Here is a 26,448-nt window from a genome sequence, read left to right on the forward strand (position 1 = left end):
TCATTTCTGAGACCACTAGAGGTTCAATTCAGATGGGGTGGAGGATGCCTGCATGATGTCCTGCTGCTGCTGGGAGAGGGGTGCATGGAGCTGGAGGTGGGTGTAGACAGTGGGATGGAGAACACACTCTGGGTCTCACTGGGGTCGGCATCCCTCACAAACAGCTCGTCATTCACGATGCACAGACTGAAGGAAAAATGGGCCCTCAGACAACTGATGGATGGACACCCACACCCCCAATACTGACTCTGCTCCCACTGGCACTCAGCAACCAGATTCCTTCCGCATACCTCCTGTGTCTGTCTCCCAGGTTCCTTGACTGGTACCTCTGCCCCTCCCCACAGAGCCCACCTTTGGAGAGACTGTCTACACCTTCACTTGATTTATAGGTTCATCCCCAACTCACGAGCAATTTCACATTTACCCTTTACCACAGCCCAAGGGCTGGACGCTCTGATGCCCAATCTCAGAAGAAGACACTGAGTCACACAGAGGTCATGTGACTTGACCAAGATCACACAGCGAGTGAGTGTTGTTTCAAGGAGAGAGCCCATAGGCCGATTCCAGAGCCCACGCTCTTCCTAACCACTAGGCTACACTGCTCCTGGGATCTCCCTGCTGGCTTTCCACAATGCCGAGTAAACCTAAGATCTTTGCCACCACATTTCCACGCCCCTGAGCCCAGGCGGGGATGGGCATTCCCACCCACAACAGGGCTCTCACCTGGCGTAGCGGGCAGGGGTAGCGATGAAGGTCCGGGCGAAGGAACGCACACAGCGCTGAGAACTTCCTTCCACTTCAACAGCAAACAAACAACAGTATCCCTTACAGCTGCACTTGCTGTACACGCTCACACGGTGGTCCCCAGTCAGGGTGTGACTGGACACTCATGCTGAGAGGGCAGTTGTTCACGGGGGCCAGGGTGTCGGGAATGGGGAGGGCAACTATAGGAGCAGTCTGCGCCCAGTGACAGGGCCCCTGACGACCACTACACAAGTTCACGGGATGCATTTTTCACAGCTGCCCAAGAGGTGGATACTACTATCCCATTTTGCAAATGAGGAAACTGACACCTTAAGTAACGGCCCAAGTTCTCAGAGTAAGTATCTGGGTTGAGAGCCACCAAACGCCACAGCCTGTGTCCCCAACGCCCAGGGTGTGCAGGGCAGACAGGCATGGACACAGCTCAGACCTGGGTTGTCTGTGGGAAGCCTGAAGGCAGGAGAACACAGTGGGGAAGGGGAGGGGAGAGGAGGGGAGGGGAGGGGTGGAATGCAGGGAAGGGAAGGGAAGGGATGGGAGGGGGAGGGGAAGGGAAGAGAAGAGAAGGGGAAGGGAAGGGAAGGGGTCAGGGAAGCTAGGTGGTTCTGGGAGTGAGCCTGGCCAGGGGGAGGCAGCAGTGGGGCATCTGCGCTGGGGGTCTACACACACTCACCTTCCTTGAACACCCCACTGACGGAGAAGCAGAGCATCCTTTCCTGAAAGGGAAGAGCCCAGGCGCCCAGTCACCACCTCCACCTCCCACCCACCTGCGGCTTCCTGGGCCCACCCGGGGGAGGAAGCAGGCGCTCACCGTCTGGAACCACGTGTCCACCATGAAGGAGCTGAAGGCATGCTGAGTCTTGGGCAACACACAGAGAGTGTGCACAATGACACGTTTTGTGTGCTTCAGCAGCTGGACCTGCAGGTCTGTGAGGGGAGGGGAAGCGAGCGAAGGTCAGGGGCTGCCACGCCCTGGGCCCTATGATTGACCCCTTCACCGCCCTTTCCCACCCAGTCTTCCCATCACACACTCACAGGGGTCCTTGAGCTTCTTCATATTCCTGCTGTCCTTGAAATACTTGCACAAGCTGCTTCTAGGAGACAAAGAGCAACAGTGGGTGGTGGGTGTTTGCAGGAGCTGGCCTGTGTCTGCTGGGGGGCCACACGGCCCGGGAGCAGAGGCTGTACTGTCATACTCACGGGGCTGGGTCCTCGGGGTGGAAGGGAATCGTCAGGGAGAAGCAGGCCTCCTCGTGATAAGCACCTGCGAGAACCTGTCTGTCTCCATAGTCATGGATCAAGTAGTACCTAGGAGGAGCAATGAAGACAGTCTATCTCTGTGGTCTGGACCTCAAATGGACTTGAAAACTCCCCTGAGCAGACCTGTGCTTAGGTGGCCTCACCTGTCCTAGCCCTTCCCCCATTGCTCAGCTTCTCAGAGGTACTTACTGCTGCAGGAATTGCAGGACTAGGCTCTTCAGCTCATCAGATACAAGGAAGCTGCGCTGGAATCAAATGGCACTTGAGACTATGCAGTAGATAAAGCCTCCCTGCAACACCCCAAATGTTGTTTGATCCTTTTCCTCACCTTGCAGAGCTTTACTATGTAGGGAGTGTCAACGTCAATGGTCACTGGTGACGGTAACTCCTGGCCATCCTGGAGAAGAGAAGAGGAAGTCAGGAGTGGAGACCAGGGGAGTGGCCCTGGATGATCCGGGAAAAGGATGGGCCCAGGAGGGTGAGGGTCAGAGGTCAGGTGTGAAAGGGCCCTGGAAATTCCATGGGAAAGCTTACAGTGGATGTCTTCATAATGAGGTCCTGGAAGTCTCTAGTGTTATATTCAACTTGTGTGTGTGCGTGTGTGTATTTATGGGCATTTTTCCAGCAAGTATATCCATGTCATTTTCAGGAGTCCATGTCCCCCCAAATGGTTAAGGTTCTGATGCTAATATGTGATCTAGGCAAGACCCAAAGGGCTTGAGGGCAGGTGCAGAGGCCACCGACATTCGTAAGAGACAATGATTTACGTAGGCACTTACCAGGCGTAACAACTTCGGGAAACATTCTCTGATGGCCCTGTCCAAAACCAAAAATAGAGAAGAGGTGGTTGATAGTTCAAGGTTACAATGCTTCCTTTCAGTTAAAACAGTAATACCATAAACAGAGATCAGTGTGTTCTGGCCAATCCAGCAGCACCCTTTGCCCACCTCTGCTCCTGATTTTAAGGGTTTTCGGTCCACTTGCCTGTTGAGCACTGAGCATCTGTCATCTTACTGTCTGAAAGGCACTGTCTCCTCATCTCTCTCAGTACCTTCACTTTAATATTCCTTCCCTGCCTCCCTTCCTCTCCTTCGCCTGGGTAGCTCCCACCCAGACTACTCGGACTCCCTTCTCCAGTGCCACAGGGACCAGCATTTCAAACCCGTGCTGCAGGGCTTCCTTCTCCTCCCTCCCTTCCTCCAGGGCCCCACTGAAGGCTGTGGGGAGAAGAGCGGATGGAGTGGGAGCCCGGGGCTCTGCTACCTCACTGGGGGTCCAGCATTCTGGCAAGACCCCGACACCCCCCAGGGATGGCCCAGGATGCTGGGCCAGCGAGGTGAGTGAGGTGGGGCTCAGGGAGGGAGATGGAGGGGATGAAGACAGAAAGGGAGTGAAGGTAGGAAGGGAGAGATGAGAGAGACATAGGGGCACAGAGACAGGGGAGAGAGAGACAACAAAGGGAAGGGAAAGAAGCTCTCCCGTGGTCGGGGTCAGGGAAGAAGAGAGAAGAAAGGGGAAACGGCACACTTGTTGCGGCTCTTCACCTGCCCCAGAATCGCCCAGACACACCAGGTAGGAATGGAAAATATGCACATGTTGGGCTGGGGGCCCACTGGATGCTGGCTGAAACTTTGTCACCTGTGTGAGCTCAGCCAGACTTGGGCATGGGAAACCGAGCAGCCATGGGGGCAGATCTTCCCCAGAAGGAGGAAAGGGTCAGGTCCCAGCTCAGTATGGGGCTGAGGATCCGTGGCCCCCTCTGATGATCACCGTCTTCTCTCCCGATGACCCCTGCACCTCTCTGATTTGGTTCTTTATCTGAGGAATCATACCTGTCTCAGGCTGCCCAGGGCTCCTGTGAAGGACCAGGCGAGATGATGTGACGTGTGCAGGGAGGGATGGGAAGTGCCCCTCAGAGGCCTGTCCTTCGGTCTCCTCTACCACCTCTGCCCTCTGCCTTCCACTCCTGCCTCAGGAAGCCCTCTGATCACTGGCGGGGGCCCACGTCTGGCCCCTGACTCAGGGAGCCCTGCTTTTTCCCAAGGAGGGTCCAGCTCCTGGCACTGGGCCAGCAGAATGGATGTCATGACAGCAGCCACCCATGGCCTCAGCCCTCAGCATGGCGCAGGAAAGCCCCCATGTCAACCTGGGAGAGGAGGGGGGATCCCTTTGGAGGAAGGGGAAGAGGGCCCCTCTCAGAACGGGGGAGGCAAACCCCATCTCAGCACGAAGAAGGAAGGCTTCTCTCAGCAAGAGGCCCTGGACTGGAGGACCCTTCTCAGTCCAGGGCGCCAGCATCTGGATCAAGGATGGTCGTTCCTGGTCCTGGTGAGGAGGAGAAGCCCTGCTTCCTGGGGCACACTCTTGGGAGGCCTTGCTGGAATATAGCTGGGCGCAGAGAGCTGGAAACAGACCCCAGAGCGCCTGCAGAGGTGAGCAGGTCAGGGGAAGGAAACTCCTCACCGGTGATAGGCACAGAGAAAGCAGAAGGTGGGGCCTGTGATCCTCCCAGAAGACCAGGGCTGCCACCTTTGGCAAAGGGGCACTGTCACAGATAGTCTAGGCTCCCATGGGTGAAGGTCACCAAGAAGGGTGACAGGGTGTTCACACTGACCTTACATAGGTGGACTGGTCTGGGAAAGTATCACACAATGGGTTCCCTTGCAGCCACAGCTCTTCAAGCTTCAGCCCTTGCATCTTGCTCAACTCCCACACAGACGTCAGCTGAGAAATATGGGGCAGAAGTGGGAAAAGGAATCCCAGGGAAAGAGGGACATCTGGATCCCTGCACCCCCAGAACCCTCCCTCCCACACAGGTACCTTCACCTGCCTCCTGTCATCACTCTGATGGCCACTAACATGCCCCACCCCCCACTCTCAACCCAACTTTGACCTGGCTCCCTCTTCTCACCTCATTTTTGGAGAGGTTCAGGATCTTGACCGTGGGGGCCATCTGTATAATGTCAGACAGGCCATCCAGCTGGTACAGTTTGTTGCTGCTCAAGTTCAAGGACAACAGCTTTGGGGCAAGAAGAGGTAGAGTGAAGGTTACTATCTAGGACCTTGGAGACAAATCTGCCCTCCACCCCATCTCTTCCACCCCCTACCCTAATACCAGCACTGGGCCTACAGCCTCACCTCAGGGAAATACTTTTCGATGACCTGCAGGGTGGCAGCCATGCAGCTTCTTCGATTCAGAAATATATCAATATCACAGCCCACCAAGTCTTCAGGAAGGAGAGGGGAGGGAATAGGATGGCTGAGTGGGGTGTGGGGCCAGCACCAGCCCCTCCCCACGTTACCATCCCTAAGTCTCCCTCCAGGAAGACCCCTCTGCCCTCACCCGCCCTAGAATTACTGCTGTCAGCCGTACCTGGGTCAAGGCGGAGCCTCTGGAGGTCGAGAGCTTGCTGGGAGACATCAAATCGTTTGCTCAAGGTCAGCTGCGGAGAGAGAGATGGAGAGAGCCGCTCTGAGGCTGTGGTGGTGGCAGGGAAATCGGGGGCGAGCGGGACGGGGGTCTGGAGGAAGGAGAGGTGGGTCTGAGCGCTGGTACACTACTCGCCGTGAGTCTCCATTACCTTTAGCTGCTCCATTTCTTCTGGCTTCAACTTATCCCGCACAGAGTAGGGAACAGCGGAGGGGCTGACAAAGACAGGTATCTGCAGGAAGAAGAGGTGGGGTAAGCACCAGGAACTCTAGTTCCAAAGAAGACAACCAGCCCCTGGCCTGTACTCCTTCCTCAGGACGAGGTACACGTAACGCCCTCGACACACACCTTTCGGCTCTCCTCGTCACGAATCTTGTAGCTGACATCCATCAATGCAGAGGCAGTGCTAGCTTCCTGGACAAAGAACCGAGCCCCATTTTGCATAAAGTGGAACTATAGGGATTGAATGCAACAGCAATAGTTTCAGAAGCCAACAGACCCTGCTGAACCAGGTCTCTCTCTCTCCCCCTTCCCTGTGCCCACGCGTCTGGCTTCGGCATCCTCTCTTACGTCCACTGGAGTGAAGGGGACACTGCAATGGCTCTGGATTGACTTCATTAGCCATGTCTTGTCATACTTTATCCCACAAGGAATCTAAGGATGAAAAGAAGGCATGGGAGAGAGGACAGACAACAGGGAATTTAGGCTGCAGGAAGAACCTTTTCCTGTTCTTTCCCGGCCTTCTACTGGGCTTGAAAGGGCTTGTAAAGAAGGGACCACTGGCATGATTTCTTATGGGTGTGCGTAATATGGATTTCCTAAGTACTCTTTCTCTCCAGTCAAACTCTCTTCCACATAATCAAGGTGTCAGAGATGATCTTCCTTTTATCAATTTCCAGGAGATCCTACCCAGCGCACACACTGCTTGCCCCTCAGACAAGGTCTCCAGAGGCTCGACCCTCTGTCTCCCACACTCAGCTTGCCAAGCTGAGACCTCCAATGTGGAGTCGCTCCATATCCTTGGCAGTAGTTTCCATCTTTGCTTTGAGACAGGCTCCTCCGTTCTCCTCACGGTCAGCCTGCTCCCTGTACATTGCTTCTCTGAACCTGCCCTTAGATGAACAAGACTGTTAACTCCTGGTAATAAAAAGGACAGATTACAAACTGTCCCCAGTGAAAGAAACCAGCATCTCTACATGAGACCAACACAACTCCCCCTGCCTTTTCTCTCCTGCGCATTCCGTACATTTTACAGGATACTCACTGTGACCCTGAACCAGCTCCCTGGGGTTCCATCTTGTGTGTTCTTCCCCATTTCCCTCTCCAGAGGTTTTCTGTTTCTCCACACAGTAGTATGCATGTGGCCTTCACTTTGCCATCTCACTCCTCTCTTGTTGCCTCGGATGGTACAAGGAGAGCTGCAGGGGGGATGTGGAGAGAAGGACGGTGAGTGGCCATAAGTGCTAAGAAAGTCTTCTGTACACCCTCGCCTCTTTGACACCAGCTCTACAATTAGGATTGCTCAACCATTATTTCACTTCTAGCATGCTTCAGTTTTGCAGTGAGAGAAGAAAAACAAGTCCACGGAGAGTGAGAGAGGTGCATAGTCCCAGGGGCTGCTGTGTACAAACCCAGCTGCCTGGCCACTTACTGTCTTACTTGGGGGTCCTCCTGGACATCCCTCTTCACCACGTTTCCATCATCCTCCTGGAGGTTTGAAGGCTGAGGCTCACACCCATCGCGTTCATAATGAGGGCTCCTCTCGCCAGAATTACCTGGGAAAGAACTCCAACCTTTCTTTCTTCCTTGAGGTGGTCTACCACCATCACTGTACTCTGAAAAGAGGAACAAAAATACAAGTTTGCAGACACATCTGTGGTCCACTTACCACGTACCATGTCTTAGGCTAACAGCATGGTAGGGCAGGCCACGTACCAACGTGGCCTAAGGGACCAGTCCCACAAGCCTCAGAAAGGGCACTCTTCTGCCTGTGCAGAGAGGACAGCCTTATCCGACAGATGGCACTATCAGGGGAAGAATCGAGGAGGAGCAGGATGAGGAAGAGGACGACAAGGAGGACAAAGAGGGAGGAGGGAGGAGAGGACAACTGCGCTGAAACTTTTAAAACAGTGGAGCAGGACTGATAAAGAACCGAGGTGTATGCGTCCATGGGCTAGACTGGACACCAGTCATATATACCAGGAAGGCACCCGAATCTTGCCTTCTCTCAGGACTTTCCAGCAACCACACCAATACCTCTCTCGTGCTTCCCAAATCCAATGAGCCACCAAACCGATTCCACTAACAACCAGCAAGCTAGCTGGACTTCCTTTGCCAGTGCACTTGGAGCTTTAATGTCAGGTGGCACTGATGTAACGGCCTCCTGAACTGTCTCCCTCCCTCCAGCCTTGCCCTGAACAATACTCTGTTGGAAAGAGCCAGAGTGACCTCTCTATTGGGCCAGCCTGAAATGCCTTTCAGCTCAGCAGGCAACTCTTCCTAACTTCAGCCCTTTTATAACAAGGGTGTGAATGATAACCTGGAATGATGTGTCAACCACCATTTCCCAGTGTTTAGGGATTCTTCTTTTGGCTTTCTATTACTGGTGGCTAATTTGATTCCATCATGGCCAGGGAACACACTCTGGGAGATTTCAAGTGTTGTTTTTTTTTTTAATAATTTTATTTCTTTATTTATGGCTTCGTTGGGTCTTCGTTGCTGCACACGGGTTTTCTCTACTTGCGGCGAGTGGTGTTACTCTTCGTTGTGGCGCACGGGCTTCCCGTTGTGGCGGCTTCTCTTGTTGCAGAGCTTGGGCTCTAGGTGCTCGGGCTTCAGTAGTTGTGGCACGTGGGCTCAGTAGTTGTGGCACACGGGCTCTAGAGTGCAGGATCTATAGTTGAGGCGCACAAGCTTAGCTGCTCCGCGGCATGTGGGATCTTCCTGACCAGGGCTCGAACCTGTGTTCCCTTCCCTGGCAGGCGGATTCCTAACCACTGCGCCACCAGGGAAGTCCCTCAATTCTTTTTGAATTTATTGAGGTTTGTCTGATGGTCGAGGAGATGGTCTAACTTGGTGAATGTTACAGAGACCCTCGGGGAAAAAAACTGTACTCTGCTGTTGTTGCGCAGCCTGTTCTCTTTATGTCATGCAGATCTCATTAGTTTACTGTGTTATTCAGGTCTCCTATATCCTTGCTGATTTTTTCTCTAGCAATTCTGTCACTTGCTAAGAGGGAGGTGGGTGTGGAAGGCCCCCACTATAATTATAGATCTGGCTCTTTCTCCTTTCATCTCCATCAGCTTTTGCTTCATGTACTTTGAGGCTCCATTGTTTGGTGCGTACACATTTAGGATCTTTATGTATCCCTGGTGTGCTGATCCTTTCACCATTCTGTAAGGCCTCTCTTTGGCTCTTGTTCATTTTCTTTACTCTGACATCTACTGTACTGGATACTGAAGCTACAGCCACGCTTAGAAAGTGTCCTGGTTGTATCTCACCTTGTCTTCACTCCTAGGAGTTGTGTTGCTGTTCACCCCTCCACCCACAAGTTCTCCCCTCCAACATATCTAATTCACCATGTCAAAAGATTTGGAAGTTTTTCCGCACCTGCAAAATAAGATCGTGTCAATTCTCTTCCCCATGGGTGGATTCACTAAGGGTATTTTATTTTTAACACATTCCACTGAAACAGTGAACCAGCAGATAATCATACTAGTGGCTTGTGGGGAGGGAGGATTATGGTAATTACACTGTTAGAAACCAGCTTCCGTTGGGTTGTAATACTTAAGGTTCTCTAGGTTTGTGTGCTGTGCCTTTTGTACATTAACTATTCCATGTTGTCTCAGGGCACGCTTATGAGTAAAGATCCGCCCACTGCTGATCACTCCACGATGGAGTGATTACGACCAGGCCTCAGATGAACTCCTCTGGGGAGCCCTTGCTTTCCCTGTGTGGCCCGCTGTCAGGGCAATCCTGCTACTCACAACCTTGGGACTTTCCCTGTGTGGCACTGGAAGTGAAAGGAAACACAGATAGGGCATTTGACCCACAAATGCCACTTGCTCAGTCCCCAAACCTCGGAGGGGGCCTGGCGTGCTCTCTTTCTCCCACACTCCACATCCAACTGGTCAGGAGATTCTCTCGGCCCCTCTCTCAAAGTATGTCCAGAAGCCGGCCACTTCTCACCACCTTCATTACCACCACCCTGGCCAAGATACCAACAGCTACCTCCTGGACTGTACTGCTGTCCAGCTGGCCCCTCTGCTTTCATCCTGGCTCCCTTACCTGTCTCTTTTCAACCCAGCAGCAGAGAGCAAGTCAAATCATTTCACTCCTCTGCTCAACACCACATAACGATGGTTTGAAGCCCACCAACATGTTCAAAAGCCAGGAGTTCATAATGACACTCATCAACAATAACAACAACAAAGAGGACCCTTACTGGTGACCTTTGGAGAATGCCGGGCAACCAACTCGTTTTCAGGAAAATCCAGCAATGAAAGGGAAAAATTCACATTTTAAAGGGAGCAGTAAGGGCATGTGGTCTACGTACGGTGTATAGGAAGAGTCAGAGTCATTTGTAAGAACCCACTTTCCTTCCGAAGTAACGTTGCCGAGGGGAAAGCGTAAAAGGGAGCTATATAACAGCTACCGCAGTCCCCCGGCTGACCAACTACGTCGGGTGCCTGAACAGGGCTAGAGACCTCCCTCATCAAGGTGATTCAGACACAAGCAATCTCAGACATCGACTTGTCAAGTATTTGATAGAATAATCCAGTGAAGCTCTGTCACTTACTGCGTATGTGATTTTAGGCGAGTATTTTACCTCTCTGAGCCTCAGTTCCATCGTGCGGTAGTGCTGTTTGCCATGTGTTTCCATTTGTCCCTGTTCCGGCGACCTGGAAGAGCTGTACTTCTTGACCTCCTTTGTTTGGGCAGGGCTGTGTATGTGACTGGTTCTGGCTAATGGGTTGTGAGTGACATGTGCTATTTCTGGGCCAGAACATATGCTTGTTGGATTGAGACCTTGCAGGGTCCTCTTCCCCTCAGGCACAGAGACTGACAACTTTCTAGATGATGGCTGCTCTGTCAGTTTGGGTCTCCAAGTCATTCCAGTAAGAATGGCTCAGACCCCCAAAGTCCACCATCCTGTGAGGGGCATGCACCTGCCATGGACATGTAGTCGAAGTGAGGAATAAGCCCCTGAGATACGGGGACTGTCTATTACCACAGCATAATCTAGCCTATCTTGACTCTTGTATCTTATCTGTGAATTAAAATAACATCCTCTCAGGATTTTTCTGAGGATTACATGAGAAAACTGGTATGACAAGGTTGCCACAGTGCTTGACATAAAACAGGAACTCAAAAAATGGCAGCTATAATGATTAAATAATAATAACAAACTAGTTTTGAAAAAGTGTGGAAAATTGGTATAAAATGAGAGCTATTTCATCCACTCATCCTTACGGGTAAGTTGTATCATCGCTTCAAGAGTGGGGCATTTTATTTTATTTTTAAGACTTCCTAATGACTAGCACATATGCACTTATTGCTTGCCCGTCATGATATCAGAAACATAAATTGAGGTTATATGTAAAGAGTGAAAAACTGGAAAGATTAAGCAAAAGAGAGAATGACTAATGACATAAGATAAAATGAGTTAGCAATAAGTGGTTTCTTAATGAGAAGAACAGATTATAATTATTAGTAAGCATACATTCTTCTTAGTAAACAAAGGTACAAGGTATTAATGCGGCAGAAGAGATTTACTTTGAACAGGCTTTCCCAAAATGTTTCCTGAGGAACACTAGTACTTTCCACAGTGGTCTGTGGAAAAATGTTCCATTCCCATATAGCTTACGGAAACTACCTGCTACAGACTGAATGTTTATGTACCAACCTAGTCTCCAAGGTGACAGTATTTGCAGGTAAAGTCTTTGGTAGGTGATTAGGTCATGAGGGAGGTGCCGTCATGAATGGGATTAGTGCCTTTACAAAAGAGGACCCAGAGAGCTCCCTTGCCCTTTCTGCCATGTGAGGATACAGCGTGAAGACAGCCCTTTATGAACCAGGAAGCAGGCTCTCACCAGACACTGAACCTACTGGTGCCTTGATTTTGGACTTCACAGACTCCAGAACCGTGAAAAATAAATTCTTGTAATTTGTAAGCCACCTGGTCCACGGTGTTCTACTACAGCAGCCTGAACAAGCTAAGACACTATCCTATTCTTTGAGATTCAAGTGGCATATTATCTTAAAAATATGACAATACAGAAATCCTTTGTACCTTCATTATTGTATGTCCCATATTTCTTCAATGGATAAAAACATTTTTGTTGCTGCTGTCTCTCAGACATCGTGTCTTGTAGAGCAAACCTGAAAGTGCTGAAATGAGAGGAAAGAAATGGATATTATATAAGAAAAAATATATATATCACCCCTTTAACCATCTCTCAAACCATATTTAAATCCCTCACAAATGTAAACACCATCTTTTACTTGCTGCATTTTACTCATTAAGTACCATCTACGTGATTTTTATGAAATGTATCATCTATGATTTTACTTAATATGGTTTTCTTAAATAAATTCACTGTTTTTTCCCACATGAAGGAAAGGGGAGAGCTTTCAAGGAATGTAACAAGGAAGGGTTAGAAAATCAGGAGGAAAATCAGAAGCCAATAGTGTCTGGCTGGACTAATTTAAGCCATTTAGAGAGTCCAAGCAGAAAAAGATTATGGCATCCCACCCCCCACACACTTTGCAAAGCTACTGATCGGCAAAGCAAAGACAGAAAACAAATTCTGAACCTTAACGTGCTGGCTACTTTCACACTTTTACTGAAAAAATATCAAATTAAACAAAGTCTCTCTCCTTGCCTCTCTCTACAGAACAAATTAAGAGACAGAAATTCAGATCAGATTTGAAATCATCGATACGAACTGGCATCTAGGAGTTCTCTGGTGTCCCTAATAACAAACGTGGTCTGAGGAGCGCAGAGGACGCCATCACATGGCAGGCAGTGAATATGAATATGGAAGAGAGATAAGAGTAGGGCTTTAATGTGGGGATTGGGAACGAAGGGCGAAGGAAGGGGTCCACCCAGGTTCCCGAGCCTAGCTGCCGAGAGCAGCCCATGAACGCCTGCCGCCCGCTGTCCCGCCAATTCTGAGTAAACCTCTAGTACCGGCGGGCGCCCCTCCTACCCGACTACCGCCTACCGTCTACCGCCTACCGTGGCAGAATATGAAAGTCGGTGGAAAGGTTGGCATCGGAGCCAGAGCCTCATCAAAGTTCCCCCTCAGCCAGGACAAGTACCTTAATTCTAAAGGTCTTCTTCACCTCTCGGTCTGACTCCTCAGAAGCCTAAGCCGAGCTACCCACCGTTCGGCAGGCTCTCCACACGCTGAAAGGGCGCCCCCCTCGGTCGCGACCTTATGGCGTCACGTGACTGCGCAACCTACGTAACGTAACGCAACGCACCTCTGTGGGGCCCTACCTGACTTCCAGGGGCTTGGCTGGCGGAGGCCACAGAGTAGAAGGACGCAGGTGACCTCAGGGTTCAGGAGCCCTCTATCGTGAACAGTGACCGAGAGAAGTGAGCCTCAGGAGACCACAGCATGTCCCATGACTGTAAAATATACACAACCAACAGCCGAAGGGTAGGTGTGGTGTTCACATGACGGCAGGCGCTTTGCCTGCCATGTGATGGTAGCGGCCACATCCGTGTTGACTCAGGGATCTGAAGATTCTGGTAGCCAGCAATCTTCACGAGACAGAGATGGCTGAGCCTGATGTGTGACCAAGGGGGATGTGTGACCGACCATAGCATCCATACGACTCTCAGAAGCAGGTCACCTGTGTGACTTGGAGGGCTGAGGCTTCCACATGCCACTAGCTAGTGAGGGCCACATGACAGGATGAATCCACATGATGGGCAGGGTTTAGGAGTCTGCCATGCTCTAGCGACTTGAAAAGCTGGATCTACCACATGATCATAGTGGCAATAGGTCCAGAGAGACTACACGAGCTCAGGGTTTAAGGGCTCATGGTGCTGACATGGCCAGTAGGTCTGGGCCTGCCACATATCTGTCAGGGCCTGCCACTTGATGGCCGCATCCGCGTGACCATAGCCTTAGGAGCCCACGGTGCTCAAAAGCTGGGTCAGCCTCCTGAGTGTAGGATAGTGACAGCAGGGTTCTCCCGGCTGCATGTTTCAGGAGGCCGTTCTCTTCACGAGACCTGGAGACCTGAGATTGCCCACATTCCTGGGCTTCCCGTTGATGGTGGTGCCTCCCGATGATCTTCCTCAGAACACAGGCTGGCTTCACCTGCCCTAGCCCCCTTTTAATGTGCTAATGTGCTTCTTTCGTGTGCTAATTCTGTTTCCCTATAACACGTGAAATTTAACACATAAATTAACACATAGCAATGGACTAGGTCCTCCCTAAATCCATAACCATTGCCATATTTTAGGGACCGCTTCAAAAACCTAAGCGGTGGGTACAGGTAAGCTTTGTTGCCGTAATTTCATGCAAGTCTAAGAGAAATTAAAGCAAACTCAATAAGTGAATTTTAGCTGTTAATTTGAAAAACAAATGTATATAATGATTACTATGTGTCAGGCACTTTAAAACGTCAACCCCTTTAATGCTGGCAATTCTATAAACGAGGTACTATGATGATTATTCCAGTTTTCACAGTTGAGAAAGTGGAAGCACAGATGTGTTAAGTCACTTGCCTAAGAGGTAACTGAACCTATAGGTGCCAAACCAGGGTTTACTCCCAGGCACCCTGGCTCCAGACTTTGTGTTTTGATCACCCACAAGAGTCTCCAAAGAAAATTAAGAATAATTCAGCCTTCCTTATTCAGACTAACTGGAAAGCCATCCGCAGTTACTGAAAAGTTGAGATCATAGAGGACCTCTTTAAAGTGCCATTTAAATAATTTCCAGTACTATCAGTAATTAGAACGAATCCAAGCTGAAGCCAGGTAAGGCCCTCGGATTCATTTTAAGGTATAAATATAAACTTATCCTTAATAAGTGAAGTATTTATGTATATAAAAGTCAGTATAAAATGCTAGACGTTAGTTGAAAACGTTTCCTTCTTTTATTTTTAAACACTCTAAAGAGAAATATTGCAGACTTTATGGCTCTTTTTCTCTAAAGAGAAAAAGTGCAGACTTTATGGCTCTTTACGGAATTCCAAAAGTTAAAAGTGAGCAGAATCTGAATTAGATATTACTGCATTTATATTTTGTTTGCATCTTCCTAGAAAGGACAGAGAAAGGGAAAGGAGAATATACAATATAGTTTTGGTGTTTTTTTTTCTTATTGCAGCTTTACAAACACCTCTTTTGCTGATTTGTACGGAAAACTGAAGATCTGTCTGTATATCCAAAAGAGATTTGATGTGATCTTGCCTGTTTGCTGGCTTAGGCAAACTTAATGCTATATAAGCAGTGGGATTATTTTGCCAGCACCCTGCAACGTGGCATGGCTACATAAATAACCTGAAGAAAATACAACAGACCAAATTTTGCACCATGGTTAAATTTGAATATACTAGTAAGGATAACAGACTGTGTTTGTAGTTCTAAGCCTGTCGAAGGAAGTAGTGATTTTTTGGAGTGACTCTGTTTGGGCACATTGCTGTTACTTAGATAATTTTGGAAAATGGGACACATGTAAATGCAGGGTATGAAAACGGAGCCACGTGTTTACAATAGAGCCTATTATGAAACCTCAAGATGGATTTAGGAAGCATCTGTATACAATCACTGGATGGAATCCAACAGCAAGACCTGATGTCTGTCCCAACTGTAGCTTCTGTAATGGGCAAATCCACTAATGGTGATTGAGGTCAACTTCTTTCACCAAAAGGCAAACCCTGGAGTTCTAATTATAACTTTACTTGGGAAGGGTCAGATATTCTCCTGTCAGAACTAAAGGTCGTATCATTTATTCTTTCCCTGTGATGATTACCAGGAGTTATTTTAGGATTTAAAAATATATTTAGTTACACCAGTGGGTGCCCGTCAGCTCTTTGTAACATACATTGGGGAAGGGACGCTAAGGCTATGGGTAAACACCTGTATGAACACAGCTTATATGAGCTAGGCAGTTTAGGCACTGCATGTATCAGGTGCTGTGTCTGTTTAGGTGAGGCAGGCTGATAAGCTATTCTTCTTGAATGTTGTTTGGCAAGGTTTACTGGGAACAACTTTTACTCTTTTATATTTCTGTTTTGGGGTGGACGTTTTGGAGGTCAGTGCTAGTGGCTTTGTTTAACACAGAGACTTGGGAAAGGACAATAGCAGACATTTGTGATGCTGCTAAATTAAACACAAATACTCAAATGCTTTTGGTTCAAACACAAATATGTACAACTCAAGTAGAGATCCTATGTGAATTTACTTTCAGAAAGTAAAATTGACTTAATCTGGTAACATTATCCAAGAGAACTTATGAGATATTGCTGTGCCTTTATAGAAATGGTAATCGAAACATGTTTTTCTTTGTTCCTTTAAGAAGCTCATTAATTAACTAGAAGTGACTTTACTGTCAGTGTCAAGCAATGGGAAAGAAGAGAAACAATTGTAGGTAGTGCTCCCTGTCAGAGTACTCAGTGTGCTCCCTTCCCCCAGCACAGTGTAAATTTTAACAGCTCTAGGTGATGAGCTCATTCATGGGGAGTACCACAGCCTGGAAACAGAAAATTACATCCACCGTGAAAACTTCTTTTGAGGACAAAGAATGGAAAGGGACGAGAAGGCAGGGATTCCTTACAGGGTTTTTGCTCATAAACTATGTCATTTGTGATGGTATGATTCTCTGATACACTTTGAAAATCCCATCCACGTGAAGACCACTTACACGTGAAGAGCTGGTGCCAGCCTCTTGGTGTTATGGGCTGGGTCCTGGTATGCCAGGCGGCAGGGCTGCGGTGGTTCTTGGGCTAGTGTTCCCAGAGGAATATTACTTTTTGCATATTTACAAATATGTACATTAACAGAAGATGTTCTTTAATTTTATTACATTTTCATGAGACTGAATTTCTTCTAAAAGCTTGAAGCTTTTAAAGATATTCCATATTGAAATTTAATGGTGCTCTTTAAAGAAAATTGTTGCTGATCATAAATGTTGACAATTTTCTTGCTTCTCACCTTTCATACCTTTATGAACTCTGTGTTGTATGTGTACAGAATGGTAATACTTGATGAAATTGTAACTATAAAGAATCCATTCCCTTCTAGTCAAACTATCCTGACACAATAATATCAAAGTACGATAGTAAAGAGAAAACTTTGCCAAAAATTTGAGAAAGAAAAAGAGATTTCAGTACGCTACCATGGATGCCTTTGTGGTCCTTCCTAAACTTACTGCAGGGGTGAGAGCTCTAGTGCTTTGTAGCTACCCATTCGCTAATTCAATGTAGGTATTTCCTGAATAGAAGTATTTGTTACCTGGAAAGACATAGTAGTTGAAAACCATTTGAGCTTGAGTACTGTGGGTATTATGCTCATACTGATAATTGTGCTTTCAAATGGTGCCTGAAGGTGAATATTTTTCTTTACCTATGCAATATACATTCCTCATCTTCCTAAGTGGTCTCAAACTTTCATTAGTGCATTTCCTCCCTCATACAGTCACATGTTTGGGGGGAATTTGCCTGCTAGTTCCAAGGGTGAGACCAGAGTTACTCTAGATCTCACGCAATAATCCTATGTCCCTAGTCACAGTCATTGGTTCAAGATTGGGCCTGAGTCTTTATATCTTTGAGCCACTGGATCAACTAACCTAAAGTCTCCTCTACCTCTGGGCTCTCAGTTATATAAGCAAGTATCTTTCCTTATCGTATACACAAAAGTGGATTTTACTTTCTATTACTTGTAACTTTGTTACTTACTGCTATATATGTTTTTGAAGATATGTTATCAGGTGAATGTAAGTTCAGAATTTGTTATCTTCTTAATACATTTTCTTTTATGATTTGATAGTAGCCTTCTTGGTTGCAATCGCTTGATGTCTATTTTGCCTGATAGTGATACAAATTAACCACGTTTCATTCAGTTTTACTGATCATTGGTATTTTTTACCATCACTTTATTTTCATCCTTTCTGAAAGTCTACTCTACCTGCTTCATGAACTACTGAAACACGTTCATAATGCCTGTATTAGACTGTTCAGACTGCCACAACAAAAATACCACAGACTAAGTGGCTTAACAACAGAAATTTGTTGTCCCTCTTTGTATACACACTTCTGCTGTCTCTCTGTGTGTCCTAAACTCCTCTTCTTATAAGCACACCGGTCAGATGGGATTAATGTATCCCCTAACAGCCTTAAATTCACTTAATCACCGTTTAAAGGCCCTATCTCCAAATCCAGTCACATTCTGAGGCACTGGTAATTAGGGCTTCAGGATATGAATTTTGGGAGAACACAGTTCAGTCAATAACAAAACCTAATGTTAAGATGACGTTATCATAGAAAACAAGAGAGCAGAGGCAGGAACAATGATGTGGAGCAGGCAGGAGGATGGTATGTTAGGCTTTCATTTTCCTATAGCTTCTCCAGTTCCTAAAATTCTCGAATGGCCAATGAATCCCAGGCATTTGACTGAGAAATTTGCATTGCTACTACCTCAGCCTGGACCTAAAGGATGGGAACTAGTATTCCGCACTTGTTAATAGCTCACAGCATAAAATCTAACACTTTCCTATTATCAATAGATCTGCTATTTTCTTTCAAGATAGTTCACCCTTCTTATCCTCAGCTTCTTAATTAGATACAGAGACAAAATAATTAGTCATACAACTCCAACTGTGAGAATTAAATGAAATTGAGATCTACTTCTGCACATAATCAGGGCTGATTGCTGGGTGGAAGGTTTGGAAAGCTGTTTCCTCAGCCATTTATGCACAGAATGTTCAGGCTTATTCTATTCTAACAGCTCTATGTTCTAGGTCATGCCACAGCATTGTCAATGAGACATGCAGAAGGGGAAGAGTTGCATCTGTGCACTGGGGTTAGACCTTTTGGGGCCCCAATTATCTCACCAAATACCTCCCTTACTATTTAGCAACCAGAGCCACGTGCAGTTCCCTATTTTGACTCCTAATCTTCCAGAAGACAGAGACACTGTCTGAATTTTTTCCTGGTCCTATCTTCCCTTCTTAGCACTTCGCTTGACATGCACTAGGTGCATGAATGAATGAATAAGTGGATGAATGATATTTATATTCCACACATATATCTTTCTTGTCTGACAGTTCGTAGCCCCTGGCAGGTCAGAGCCTTAGGCTTACAACTAAGTCCAGTGGTTAGGACTCGGTGCTCTCACTGCAAGGGGCCCAGGTTCGATCCCCGGATGGGGAACTGAGATCCTGCAAGCCACGCAGCACAGCCAAAAAATAAAATAATAAAAAAAGATGGATGCATTATGTTGAACAGAAATTATAGCTCAGTGAAGTTGGTTTTTAATATGTCTTTGTATCCCTTCCAGAATCTAGAGCTGTGTCATGCTCATATGTGGAATCAACCTGTATTTTCAGATTGAACTGTACAGTTGGGTTTTTCGTTTGCTTGCTTGCATGCTTGTTTTTTTTGTTTCTTTTGGGGTTTTTTTGCCACAGCCAAGAATATTCTCAGGATCTCCTGACTTATACATCCAACCACATGCTCCCCACCCACATTTTTCATAGGCTCCACAAACGACGTGGTCAAAACTGAACGGTTAGTTTCCTGGCATTGCACCAAAGCTGGTCCTCCATTCATTTCCCCATCGAAGAAAACCGCCCTAACCCAGCTGCAAAAATCCACATTCCAAGAGACACACTTAATTCCTCTCTATCCTTACCACAAACGTGGACTTCATCAACAAGTTCAGTACTTCCAAGATACATCTCATTTCAAACCCCATCTCACCCCTTCCATTGCTACGACTGTGGTCTATGAGACTGTAATGTGTAGTAGCCTCCTAATCTTGTCTCTTGATCTTACAGTTGCTCTATTTCCGTCTGTCCTCCAAGGAACATTTAGAATGAGCTTTAATGAGGTAGATTATAATAATAATTCCCTTCCTTTCAGAAAGCACCCAATGGCTCCATCATAATAAGAACAAAACCCAGAGTCCTTCCCATGGCCCACAGGACCTTCTGTTATTGGGCCCCTCCTACCATTCTCACCTCATTTTCTAACACTGTCCTCCCAATACACACTGCATACAAACTGTTCCTTAAAACTGCCAAGGTTGCCCATATCTTAGGGCCTTTCGTCTTGCTCTTCCCTCTGCCTCAAGGGCTCAGCTCCTATATCTTCCCACTGCTGACTGTGTACTTGTTGTTATTTCAATATTAAATCTAAGTTACGTCTTCAGAAAATCCTTCCTTGCCTTCCCCACCCTAGTCATTCTCTGTCACATTTTCCCATATTATTTTCTTAATGGCTCTCAAATCTTGAGTGTATCAACCCCTGTAGAATGTGAGCTCCATGAGAACCATGACCCTGTCTGTCAGGTTCTCTGATTTATCTCCAGTGCCTATCACAGTGCCTCACATATCATTGGTAACCAATAAATATTTGTTGAATGAATGACTGAGTGAGTGAATGACGTAGATTAAGCATGCTAAGTTGTGAGGACTCAGGCATAGTCTGGGACACGGGATTTGGGAGGATGGGAGAGTGAGCTCAGGTGTCTCTGAAGCAGCAGTTTTGTTTGAACCCATGAAAACTGTGGTTGGAAAACTGGGTAGAAAGGACATGATAATTGAGGTAGTGCTTCTAGCTGCCTTGGGTATGAAAGTGTAGCATATGTTCTATACCTATTCTCCTTCTTTCTTAATAAAAGAATCCCAAATTTGTTTGGGACAGTAATGTTTCCGGTAAAAGACCACATTTATAGCCTCCTTTGCAACCAAGAATGGTCACATGACCGACTTCTACCTAATGAGGTGATGGCAGAAGTGTTGTATAGTAGTTCCAGGAAGGTGGCTAAAAGGGAGATGAATTTCTCAGACCAAGGTATTTCTCATACCATCTGTTGTGGACTGAACTGTGTCCTACCCAAATTCATATGCTGAAGCTTTACCCCCAGTACCTCAGAATGTGACTGTGTTTGAAGATAGGGCCTTTAAAGAGGTGATTAAATTAAAATGAGGCTGTTAGGGTAGACACCAATCCAATATGATTGGTTTCCTTATAAGAGGAGTTTAGGACACATAAAGAGATAACCAGGGTGTGTGCACAGAGGGACAGCCATGTGAAGAAGGAGTAAGAAGGAGGCCATTTGCAAGCCAAGGAGAGAGGCCTCAGAAGAAACCAAACCTGTGGACACCTGGATCTTGGACTTCCAACCTTTAAAACTGTGAGAAATAAATTTCTGTTGTTTAAGCTACTCAGCCTGTGGTGTCTTGTTATGGCAGCCATAGCAAACTAATACACCATCAGATAAGGTTTTCAAGTTTGACAGCTCATTAGAAACAACTGAGGTGAAACTTAAAGATACTGATGACTGGGCTTATCCCTAGAGGCTCTGATTCAGTTGGTTGAATCTGAGCATTCGAGGGGATCCTAATGGATATCCAGAGTTGAAAACCACATGTCTAGGAGAATAGTTTTTTGCACTCCATTGAGCAGGCTGAGAGTGATGAATCTAGCATCATTTAGAAGGCATCCCCCCGTATCTCCCTCCTTCCACTGTTTTTCCTCTACCCCATATCCCCCTTCTTCTTCTGCCCTATCCAGATCTCCACAGATGGACCCAGAGATGCCCCCACCTCTTAATCCTGTTCCATATCCAAGTTCAGTCCTAATTTAAGGAACATTTAATAGCTTCAGCCCCACTTCTGCCCTCCCTGTCAAGAAAAGTGAGTCTCGAGGGGCCTCACATTCTCTTACTCTGCCTGTTAGCCAGAGCCAGGGTAGCTCTCTAGAGGTAACTTCTTGCCTCTTAATCCAGTTATAAAATGGATGAAAGACATGAACAGAGGGCAAACAGGCTTAGGAAAAGCTATTCAACATCTTTAGCCATCATGCAAATGCAAATTAAAGGCACAATGAAATGTTAAACCCACCTATCAGAATGGCTGAAAAAAACAGTGACAAAACCAAATGCAGGCAACACTGGATAAACTGAGTCACTCACACATTGCCAAAGGCAATGCAAAATGGTACAGGCCGTCTGGAAAACAATTTGGCAGGTTTTTCAAAATGAAACATGAGATTACCAAATGATACAGCAGTTGCACTCTGGGCAATTTACCCACAGAAATGAAAATTTATGTTTACACAAAAACCTTTACATGAAGTTCATCACAATAGTTAAAAAGTGGAAATAGCCCAGATGGCTTTCAACGGGGGAATGGGTAAACAAACTGGTACATTCACGCCATGGAATCCTATTCAGCAATAAAAAGGAACAGACGATAGACACACTTTACAACTTGGATGGATCTCAGGAGAATTATGCTGAGTGAAAGAAATCCATTCCTAAAGGTAGTGTACTATATGATTCCATTTCTATGACATTTAGGAAATTATAATAGTGTTTGACAGAGTTTAGGGATGTGGGATCAGGAAGAAGGTAGGTGTGGCTATAAGGGCTAACATGAGGGAAACGTGTGGTGATGAAACAGTTTTTGATCTTGTTTGTGGTGATAGTTAGAACACCTACACTGCTGGTAAAAGTGCATGAAATTATATATATAAGTAGTATGCACAAGTGTTCTAACACACAAATGAGTGCATGTAAAATGACGAAACTGTGGTAAGCTCAGTGGATTGTACCAATGTCCATTTCTTAGTTTCGACGCTGTACTAAAGTAATACAAGGTGTTATCACTAGGAGAAGGTGAGTGATGGGTATACATGACCTCTCTACACATTTTTTTGCAACTTTTGGTAAATCAATAATTATTTCAAAATAAAATAGTTAAACAAACACTGGAGTTGTGGGGAAAATACTCTTAGGTACAGAACCTAAGAACCTAATAAATATGTTAACACAGTTTTAGACCTGTTAAATAATTAAGAAATCCATAATTAATGGAGTAAATATGGTACTTTACTTGCTAAATACGTTATATTTGTTTATAGAAGTGAACATCAGAACGGTCGCAACTTGTGGTACTGAAGTGGTGGGGAGAAGGTTATCGGGAGGCAAAGCTTGGATTTTAGGGTTGTCCAGGAATGGAGTCCTTACTCTATAATTTTCAAGCACTGTGTAGGTCGGATATAAATGCTAGAGACTGCCAGGGATGATGTGGGAGATGGGACCTTTTGGTCCTGGCCCCACTAACTCATGGTTGGGTCAGGGGAAGAGCAATCCAAGACACACAACATGCAATGTGCAATGTTACTCTTTAATATAAAGATAAACAAGGATCATGCGTTGGAAAAATATAAAACAACGGGCAGGCCTACATGGTAAACTTTGGCTTCCTGATTAGCTGGACTGCAAGCTTAGTCATGGATATGGCTTCAGTTAAGAGAAGAGAGGTGACAAATATGATGAGGATGAAAATGACATCTAAAGGCTCATTTGCAGAGTTTTGTTCTCAAGATCCCAGGTCAGTGGATGAGGGTCACATGTGGAATTTTGCCCGTGGACTGAAGAAAGTAAAGAGAAAGAATTGGGATGTCAGCAGAGCCAGCAGCCGTGAGTGTCAACCCCAGGGCACCTGACTTCTGTCCACCTTCACCTTCCTGAAAGCCTAGAGGTCTATTTCTTCTTATCTCTGAATTCTCAGAATTCACTTTTTGATGAGTAAAGAAATTTTTAGTTCTGGTATAGTCTAGTCATTGTACTGAGAGCACCTCTAGTGGGGCAGGATAGATGACCTCCCTTAGGACCAAACTGGAGACACTTGACCACACAACTTCACTGCTACATCTATGCTACAAGAGCAAGCCTTCAAGTTTACCAACATGTATGTACCAGAATGAGCAGATGCCACTGCATGTAATGCTGAAAAAGAGGCGAAAAGCTAAATGCCTATCAATAATAGCTTATGGCTTCCTGGAATTCAATTGTTTAATATATTGATCTTAGAAAGAGTAATGTAGCTTCACATATACTGAGAAGAAACTATGCTGGCACTAATAATAAAAGAAGTTTCAAAACAGTATATAAGATAGGATACCTGTATTTTATAATACATGGAAATGTATTAGTATGAAATTAGGGTATTTCTCACAAGTAAACGTTTGTAAGAAAAAATAGATTTAAAATAATTACCTGAAAATTCCCATTAATCACTCCTCTACTCCTCCCAGCTCCCTCCTATCCCCATGCAACCCAGGCACTCACTTCTGAGACCACTAGAGGTTCACCTCAGATGGGGTGGAGGATGCCTGCATGATGTCCTGCTGCTGCTGGGAGAGGGGTGCATGGAGCTGGAGGTGGGTGTAGACAGTGGGATGGAGAACAAACTCTGGGTCTCACTGGGGTCGGCATCCCTCACAAACAGCTCGTCATTCACGATGCACAGACTGAAGGAAAAATGGGCCCTCAGACAACTGGTGGATGGACACCCACACCCCCAATACTGACTCTGCTCCCACTGGCACTCAGCAACCAGATTCCTTCCACGTCCCTCCTCTGTGTCTGTCTCCCAGGTTCCTTGACTGGTACCTCTGCCCCTCCCCACAGAGCCCACCTTTGGAGAGACTGTCTACCACCTTCACTTGATTTATAGGTTCATCCCCAACCCAGGGGCAATTTCGCATTTACCCTTTACCACAGTGCAAGGGGTGGACAGTCTGATCCCCATTCTCAGAAGAAGACACTGAGTCACACAGAGGTCATGGGAATTGACCAAGTTCACACAGCGAGTGAGTGTTGGGTCAAGGAGTGAACGCATAGGCCAATTCCAGGCCCATACTCTTCTTAACCACTAGGCTACACTGCTCCTGGGATCTCCCTGCTGGCTTTCCACAATACTAAGTAAACCTAAGGTCTTTGCCACCACATTCCCACGCCCCTGAGCCCAGGCGGGGATGGGCATTCCCACCCACAACAGGGCTCTCACCTGCAGTCGCGGGCAGGGGTAGCGATGAAGGTCCGGGCGAAGGAACACACACAGCGCTGAGAACTTCCTTCCACTTCAACAGCAAACAAACAACAGTACCCCTTACAGCTGCACGTGCTGTACACACTCACACTGCGGTCCCCAGTCAGGGTGTGACTGGACACTCATGCTGAGAGGGCAGTTGTTCACGGGGGCCAGGGTGTCGGGAATGGGGAGGGCAAATATAGGAGCAGTCTGCGCCCAGTGACAGGGCCCCTGACGACCACCACACAAGTTCACGGGGTGCATTTTTCACAGCCGCCCAAGAGGTGGATACTACTACCCTGTTTTGCAAATGAGGAAACTGAGAGCTTCAGTAACGGCCCAAGTTCTCAGAGTAAGGATCTGGGATGAGAGCCACCAAAATCCACAGCCTGTGTCCCCAACGCCCAGGGTGTGCAGGGCAGACAGGCATGGACACAGCTCAGACCTGGGTTGTCTGTGGGAAGCCTGAGGGCAGGAGAACACAGTGGGGAAGGGGAGGCGGGGGGAGGGGAGGGGAGGGGAGGGAACAGAAGGGAATACAAGGGGAGGGAAGGGAAGGGAAGGGGAAAGAAAGCGAAGGGAAGGGAAGGGGTCAGGGACGCTGGGTGGTTCTGGGTGTGAGCCTGGCCAGGGGGAGGCAGCGGTGGGGCATCTGCGCTGGGGGTCTACACACACTCACCTGCCTCGAACACCCCACTGACGGAGAAGCAGAGCATCCTTTCCTGAAAGGGAAGAGCCCAGGCGCCCAGTCACCACCTCCACCTCCCACCCACCTGCGGCTTCCTGGGCCCGCCCGAGGGAGAAAGCAGGCGCTCACCGTCTGGAACCACGTGTCCACCACTAAGGAGCTGAAGTCATGCTGAGTCTTGGGCAACACACAGAGAGTGTGCACAATGACACGTTTTGTGTGCTTCAGCAGCTGGACCCGCAGGTCTGTGAGGGGAGGGGAAGCGAGCGAAGGTCAGGGGCTGCCACGCCCTGGGCCCTATGATTGACCCCTTCACCGCCCTTTCCCACCCAGTCTTCCCATCACACACTCACAGGGGTCCTTGAGCTTCTTCATATTCCTGCTGTACTTGAAATACTCGCACAAGCTGCTTCTAAGAGACAAAGAGCAACAGTGGGTGGTGGGTGTTTGCAGGAGCTGGCCTGTGTCTGCTGGGGGGCCACACGGCCCGGGAGCAGAGGCTGTACTGTCATACTCACGGGGCTGGGTCCTCGGGGTGGAAGGGAATCGTCAGGGAGAAGCAGGCCTCCTCGTGATAAGCACCCGCGAGAACCTGTCTGTCTCCATAGTCATGGATCAAGTAGTACCTAAGGAGGAGCAATGAAGACAGTCTATCTCTGTGGTCTGGACCTCAAATGAGACTTGAAAACTCCCCTGAGCAGACCTGTGCTCAGGTGGCCTCACCTGTCCTAGCCCTCCCCCCGTTGCTCAGCTTCCCTGAGGTACTTACTGCTGCAGGAATTGCAGGACTAGGCTCTTCAGCTCATCAGATCCAAAGTAGCTTCCCTGGAATCAAATGGCACTTGAGACTATGCAGTAGATAAAGCCTCCCTGCAACACCCCAAATGTTGTTTGATCCTTTTCCTCACCTTGCAGAGCTTTACTATGTAGGGAGTGTCAACGTCAACGGTCACTGGTGACGGTAACTCCTGGCCATCCTGGAGAAGGGAAGAGGAAGTCAGGAGTGGAGACCAGGGGAGTGGCCCTGGATGATCCGGGAAAAGGATGGGCCCAGGAGGGTGAGGGTCAGAGGTCAGGTGTGAAAGGGCCCTGGAAATTCCATGGGAAAGCTTACAGTGGATGTCTTCATCATGAGGTCCTGGAAGTCTCTAGTGTTATATTCAACTTGTGTGTGTGCGTGTGTGTATTTATGGGCATTTTTCCAGCAAGTATATCCATGTCATTTTCAGGAGTCCATGTCCCCC

General features: G+C 47.3%; 2 pseudogenes; both read right to left on the reverse strand.

The window, feature by feature from the left end:
- LOC132512978 (nuclear RNA export factor 2-like) lies at positions 1-6,827 on the reverse strand (annotated as a pseudogene).
- Positions 6,820-26,448, reverse strand: part of LOC132513083 (nuclear RNA export factor 2-like) — a 24,169-nt pseudogene continuing 4,540 nt past the window's right edge.

The sequence above is a fragment of the Lagenorhynchus albirostris genome, chromosome X (genome assembly GCF_949774975.1).
Source record: "Lagenorhynchus albirostris chromosome X, mLagAlb1.1, whole genome shotgun sequence".
Lineage (NCBI taxonomy): Eukaryota > Metazoa > Chordata > Mammalia > Artiodactyla > Delphinidae > Lagenorhynchus > Lagenorhynchus albirostris.